At 35.8% G+C, this 7,500-nt stretch overlaps 3 non-coding genes across 3 annotated transcripts; 1 reads left to right on the top strand and 2 right to left on the bottom strand.

The window, feature by feature from the left end:
* Positions 1-3,902: 3,902 nt before the first annotated feature.
* Positions 3,903-3,975, bottom strand: TRNAF-GAA (transfer RNA phenylalanine (anticodon GAA)). Its single transcript has one exon. It is a non-coding gene; the product is annotated as a tRNA-Phe (tRNA).
* Positions 3,976-5,703: 1,728 nt separating this feature from the next.
* Positions 5,704-5,776, top strand: TRNAT-UGU (transfer RNA threonine (anticodon UGU)). Its single transcript has one exon. It is a non-coding gene; the product is annotated as a tRNA-Thr (tRNA).
* A 1,268-nt stretch (positions 5,777-7,044) lies between these two features.
* Positions 7,045-7,131, bottom strand: TRNAS-GGA (transfer RNA serine (anticodon GGA)). The gene has a single exon. It is a non-coding gene; the product is annotated as a tRNA-Ser (tRNA).
* Between the last annotated feature and the right edge of the window lie 369 nt (positions 7,132-7,500).

Raw genomic sequence — 7,500 nt, forward strand, 5'->3', positions numbered from 1 at the left:
ACCCCAACCTGACCCAACAAAATCGAATCTAATAGTAATAGTAAGTCACACGGATCTAGGACCTGTTCTTGTATTTGTAGAAAAGCCAGAGTTTCAAAAAGAAAGCTCTTCGGTAAGTTTCATTGTAAACATTGTAAAATAGACTAGACTTTTCTTCGTATAGCCGGCCTAGCAAAGGCAAAGCAAGTAGTTTAGTTATTTTTATCTTTCTGTACAATACTTATTTTTTTGTATCCCAACCTACTCCAATCCAATTGCTCATCATTTCAATTCTGTCGATTCTACCGATGCAGACTTTATGCAAGAAGATTAGGGGTCTGTTTGAACTTGGATGAGTTAGGAATCCAATCCCCCGACTGATCGCTCTTTGGTGGAACAACAACCCAAATTCATTGTTTCAGAAATAATGAATTGGTCCTAAAGGTATCAACGTTTGTGCTCTCTTCTATTTCTATGAGTGTTTTTGGGGATTTGGTCTGTCGAATTGTTCGACAACGCGTGATTCCATCAGAGCTATCTTCTGTAGATAATTTATGATTCGGCCGACTCTACCATTGTGGTACGCTCCATTGTGTGGGTTTGCTTCAAACGAAACCTCTTTTGATTGTCACGAAACCTAACCCATTGGTTGGTCTTACTAGGTGTTATTACATTAATAAGTATTTCGAGTCATTCCAAATAGCGATTTTGGGTACTAGAAATGGGTCCGAAATAGGATGACTCTTTCAAGACTTTTAACTCGATTTAAATAACTCGATTGTTTCTGGGGGGTCCTGTCGGGATAGTACAGGTCAAAAGTATCTAATTTGGGTATAGGAACCCATGAGTTGTTCTATGTAAGGGTTCCTCATAATTCAACAGATTGAAGATTGAATCAAATCAATTAAGTATAAATCTGGGACAAGGAGAGAGTCTAATTGGTCGATGCATTCTGTTTCTGTTTATGTATTCATATCGAATCAATAGAAACAATGATTCTATACCCCGATCTTAATGAAAAGAATACACCAACGCCAACCGAGTAGAATATACCCTAAATCCCGAGCTAGGCATTCTACTACAAAAGAGAAAAAAAAAAATGAGCCAGACCTCTTCTTTGATTTTATTATATTATTATATTATATTCATTGAATATTTTCATTGAAAATGGAATATTTCCATTTTATTTTCACATAATTATAGATAATATAATTAATATTGAATTAATCTTTTTTTTATTCATTTTTGATGAAAATGAAAATATTCTTTCATTTATTTTTTTTTTTATAGAAAACCCAAGGTAAAGTGAGAGAGTCTTATTTGTACAAGAACATAATATGTCTACACCATATCTAAATAGAATTGAAGAAAGGGTAAGTGGGATTCTATTGGATGAATCTTGAAACGAGGCATGACCCGCAGCAAACAAACTCAACTATGTGGTTCGATCAAAATTGTTGTTTCGACTAAGCAGTTATGGATGAATTGACAATTCCAATTTGAATCGACTAATTCGGTATATTCCACATTCATGAGAGTGCATCTATGTTTCTGCTTTACGAATATGATATTTTCTGGGCATTTCTAATAATATCAAGTCTTATTCCTATTTTAGCATTTCTAATTTCGGGAGTTTTAGCCCCGATTAGTGAAGGACCAGAGAAACTCTCTAGTTATGAATCGGGTATAGAACCAATGGGGGATGCTTGGTTACAATTCCGAATTCGCTATTACATGTTTGCTCTAGTTTTTGTTGTTTTTGATGTTGAAACGGTCTTTCTTTATCCATGGGCAATGAGTTTCGATGTATTGGGTGTATCTGTATTTATAGAAGCTTTCATTTTCGTGCTTATCCCAATTGTTGGTTCAGTTTATGCATGGCGAAAAGGAGCATTGGAATGGTCTTAGCTCCTGAATATTCAGACAATCAAAATCAAAAACAAAGAAAAGATTACATTGAGACAGTTATTAATTCTATTGAGTTTCCGTTACTTGACCAAACAACCCAAAATTCAGTTATTTCAACTACATCGAATGATCTTTCGAATTGGTCAAGACTCTCCAGTTTATGGCCGCTTCTCTATGGTACCAGTTGTTGCTTCATTGAATTTGCTTCATTAATAGGCTCGCGATTCGACTTTGATCGTTATGGATTGGTACCAAGATCGAGTCCTAGGCAAGCAGACCTCATTTTAACAGCCGGCACAGTAACAATGAAAATGGCGCCTTCCTTAGTGAGATTATATGAGCAAATGCCTGAACCAAAATATGTCATTGCGATGGGAGCTTGTACTATTACAGGAGGGATGTTCAGTACGGATTCTTATAGTACCGTTCGGGGAGTCGATAAGCTAATTCCTGTGGATGTCTATTTGCCGGGCTGCCCACCCAAACCAGAGGCAGTTATAGATGCTATAACGAAACTTCGTAAGAAAGTATCTCGAGAAATCTATGAAGATCAAATTGGGTCTCAACAGGAAAATCGATATTTTACTACCAATCACAAGTTTCATGTTGGACGCAGTACTCATACTGGAAATTACGATCAAGGATTACTCTATAAATCTCCATCTACTTCAGAAATACCTCCTGAAACTGAAACATCTTTCAAATACAAAAGTTCAGTATCTTCCCACGAATTAGTGAATTAGGCAGGATGCTTTTGTGCAGAATAACAAACAGCGGGTAAATCTTCATAAATTTCATCGTAAATGTGAAATACTCATACAAATACAAATGTGGGAGAGATCAAGAAGATGCAAGGTCGTTTATCTGCTTGGCTAGTCAAGCATGAGCTAGTGCATAGATCTTTGGGCTTCGATTACCAAGGAATAGAGACTTTACAAATAAAGCCCGAGGATTGGTACTCCATTGCTGTCATTTCATATGTATATGGTTACAATTATCTACGTTCCCAGTGTGCTTATGATGTAGCACCGGGCGGGTTGTTAGCTAGTGTGTATCATCTTACGAGAATACAGTATGGTGTGGATCAACCCGAAGAGGTATGCATAAAAGTATTTGCCCCAAGGAGGAATCCTAGAATCCCGTCTGTTTTCTGGATTTGGAAAAGTGCTGATTTTCAAGAACGGGAATCTTATGATATGTTGGGAATCTCTTATGAAAATCATCCACGCCTGAAACGTATCTTGATGCCTGAAAGTTGGATAGGCTGGCCCCTACGTAAGGATTATATTGCCCCCAATTTCTATGAAATACAAGATGCTCATTGAATGATAAGAAACTAATATTCACTTCTACGACTCCAGATATTCAAGGAATCTTTTTATGTTCTGTTCTAGATGAAACAGAATAACTGGACTCTCATCTCAGTATTATGAATGGGCTACTAAAGGGGCTTCATTGATATTCCCCAATTTGGAAGATATCCATTTCGGATGAGCAAAGCCAATAGGATGAATCAAAAGAGTTCTGCACCATGAACTTTGTACCGCGCACATCACTTAGATGGGCCCCGAAAAGTCACGTAGGAGGGAGTGAAGAAAGAGAAAGTGAAGAAATAGAATATGAAAGAAAATATGAAATTATGAACTCAAAATTCAGAAATGAAAAGGGGATCAGATTTTCTTTGTACTGTATCTGAAATGAATCCTGTCTATTCCTACCCTTCGATTCCTCTCTAGACTAGACTTTTGGGTTTTCAGCCAACTAACTTCAATTCAAATATGTATGAAGTATTAACATTCTTTTTGAGCGAGAGCAGGTACAGTATGAACAAACAAAAAAGAAGAGGGAACAGAATCTAATTCTTTTCTTTACCCATCAAAAAAAAAAATGGGGGATCTAGATATATCCCTAGATGGATAAGTATGTATCATGATCTAGACTATTAACGAATAGAATATGGATCCCGATCCATATCGATTCATTTGTATGAGTATCTATTCGATATATTAACCACGTGCCAGGAACCAGATTTGAACTGGCGACACGAGGATTTTCAGTCCTCTGCTCTACCAGCTGAGCTATCCCGACCATCCCCGACGCATCATCCTACTAGAGGGCTTGGGTCTATGTCAATTAAAGGGACTCAAAAAACATTAGAAAATCTTACCTCAGCCTTGGAATTTCTTGGATCTTCAAAAAGAAGACTTTGTAAGTGTAAGAGTAATGATATGGACTGTGAATGATTCAATAATGGAGATTCCTTGCCATATATGTTCATTTGTACGTAGATCATATCTATCACAAGACTTGTGATAAGAGAGAAAGATTTCTGGTCGGATCCATTTGTGAAAGAGTAGAGTGAGTGAGAAACATAGCTAAGCTCATTTTGAACCACTGACGAAAAAAGAGGATAAATGGTTAGGGAATGGAATAAAATAGGCCTTTTTTTTTTTATTGGGGATAGAGGGACTTGAACCCTCATGATTTCAAAAGTCGACGGATTTTCCTCTTACTATAAATTTCATTGTTGTCGGTATTGACATGTAGAATGGGACTCTATCTTTATTCTCGTCCGATTAATCAGTTCTTCAAAAGATCTTTCAGACTCTGGAGTAAATGATTTGATCACTGAATCTTCGATTCTTCCTTTTGGAATCGATTTAATTTAGCAAGAATTCTGCAATTTTTCATATAAATAATCAAAAAATCCGGATTCGGGTCGTGATTAATCATTTGATATTTAAGTACGTCTATGTACTTAAATAAGGTCATCCTTTCTGGAGTTTTGATAGAAGGATTCCTCTACCAATGTAGTCAACCCCGTTCGTTAGAACAGCTTCCATTGAGTCTCTGCACCTATCCTTCTTTTGATTCTCGCTTTCTGAACCCTTGTTTTCAGAAAACTGGATTTGGCTCAGGATTGCCCATTTTTAATTCCAGGGTTTCTCTGAATTTGGAAGTTACCACTTAGTAGGTTTCCATACCAAGGCTCAACCCAATCAAGCCCGTAGCGTCTACCAATTTCGCCATATCCCCCTTATGAGATCTCGATCTCATTGTGATCCCATCCCCTTCTTTCATTTATGTTGGAACCATTGAATTCATTAGATACTGATTCCTATATCGAAAAAGTGTCTGCTCCTATTTTATTTCTTGCCCATCTTCTTTCATATCTATTGGAGGACCATTCCATTATTTGGTCCAATCAGAAATGATTCTATCATTGATGTATCTGCAATTCAATATGGATGGATATATCCCACATATAGATGTTCCCCCCCCCTCTCATTTTTCCCGCGCAGTTTGGAATACTGGAACGGTCGATATTCATTCTTCTTTTTTTTTTTTTCGTCCTATCTCCTCCCTTTCCGAATGAAACAAAAGGAATATCTCAGTAGGATCTGGATTGCATCCTTATCTTATCCTTTCCTTAGGAACTACACTCTAATAGAAATAGAATTCATATAATCTGCTATAACTGCTATAACTAATAGTTATATTCTATTCTATAATAGAATATAGAATTATTTCATATGTATATAGTATTATTTTGCGTTTTTTAAATTTGATTTGAATGAAAAAAAAAAATTCTAGTGCTAGTGACTACTAATAAATGAAATAATCAAAAATAAATAATCAAATAGAAAATAATCAAAAATAAAATCAAAATTCATATTATATTAATAATTATTAATATTAATTAATATGTTATAATAATTTATAATAATTAATATTAATAATTATTAATAGCTAATAGCTAACTAAGATCCCAATAGTTTCCCGAATTCCTATTCACGCACTATTTCTGTTATATGAGCCCGCTTAGCTCAGAGGTTAGAGCACCGCATTTGTAATGCGATGGTCATCGGTTCGATTCCGATAGTCGGCTTTCTCTATTTGTTCTATTTTTTTTTTTTTATCAGGATTGATCATCTTTCCTTGAGACCAAGGAATATTGAGAAGACCCCCCCCTTTTTTTTCTCCAAATGTCGGGTTACCGATCTATTATGTTATGTCGCGGGAACTTCCAACTATGAATAAAGAATAAAAAACGGATTGGAGCCGTTTGATCTATACAGAACAAATCAAGAAAAGGATCCTTAACTTCCCATATATACAATATACAAAATAATACGGATATTGATACAATTCATCTTATTCCTCTTTGTAGTACTTCAGTGGATTTAGCTTCGTTTATCGTTTAGTTCAGTATTAATTTAGGTTTATTCTGTAAAATGAAATTTCAATAAAATTAAGGAGTCTTTATGTCTCGTTACCGAGGGCCTCGTTTCAAAAAAATACGCCGTCTAGGGGCTTTACCGGGACTCACTAGGAAAAGACCTAGATCCGGAAGTGATCTTAGAAACCAATCGCGTTCCGGGAAAAGATCTCAATATCGTATTCGTCTAGAAGAAAAACAAAAATTGCGTTTTCATTATGGTCTGACAGAGCAACAATTACTTAGATATGTTCGTATTGCTGGGAAAGCCAAAGGGTCAACAGGTCAGGTTTTACTACAACTACTTGAGATGCGTTTGGATAACATCCTTTTTCGATTGGGTATGGCTTCGACCATTCCGGGAGCCAGGCAATTAGTTAATCATAGACATATTTTAGTTAATGGCCGTATAGTAGATATCCCAAGTTATCGCTGCAAACCCCAAGATATTATTACTATGAGGGATGAACAAAGATCCAGAGCTCTGATTCAAAATTATATGGATTCATCCCCCCACGAGGAGTTGGCAAAACATTTGAGTCTTTATTCATCCCAATATAAAGGATTAGTAAATCAAATAATAGATATTAAGTGGATCGGTTTGAAAATCAATGAGTTGCTAGTCGTAGAATATTATTCCCGTCAGACTTGAACCTAACTAAAATAACAAAGCTTTGGACAAGCCCCTTTTTTTTCTTTCGCCGAAGTAAATAGATCTAAGAGGTTTGATCCGGATTTTTCTCCCATTCACGTATTACAAATGGATCAGCGGTGAGATTTTTATTCCTTGTCCATTCTTTCCGTTCCGGTATTTTCCATACCACAGCAATTAGGAATAGAGAATCTATATCAAATAAAGTACGATTGGAATACTCGTATCAATTGTTATTTGATTTGATACATTGTAGTCGGTACCGTTGGTGAATTAGGTGAAGGTACGGAGAGAGAGGGATTCGAACCCTCGGTAAACAAAAGCCTACATAGCAGTTCCAATGCTACGCCTTGAACCACTCGGCCATCTCTCCTACATAATCTTATGATTATGACCCAGAAACCGAGTGAATAGCGAGTCATTCATATTATTGTATTATTGCAATACAGGTATGACCAATCAATTCTAAATAGAAAATAGAAAACTTTTCATTAAAGAAAGATCTTCCCTCGAGGATCGAGGGATAAAAAAACATTTTTTTTCTTATCTTTTTCTTATCTTATTAAAAAGATTAAAAAAAAATAGATAGAATCTATCTATTCATGTTTGTCAAGAAGACGATCCCGTCTTATTCTTAGATTTATACTGGATTAAACCAATGAATTGGAACAAGTCAACTGACCCTATTTTATACTATGGTTACATTTAGACTATTATGGTTCCATAGGAATTCCAAAATTCC

Source organism: Tasmannia lanceolata, unplaced genomic scaffold (assembly GCF_043159265.1).
Source record: "Tasmannia lanceolata isolate RefF3 unplaced genomic scaffold, GAP_Taslan_0.1 ptg000465l, whole genome shotgun sequence".
Taxonomy (NCBI): domain Eukaryota; kingdom Viridiplantae; phylum Streptophyta; class Magnoliopsida; order Canellales; family Winteraceae; genus Tasmannia; species Tasmannia lanceolata.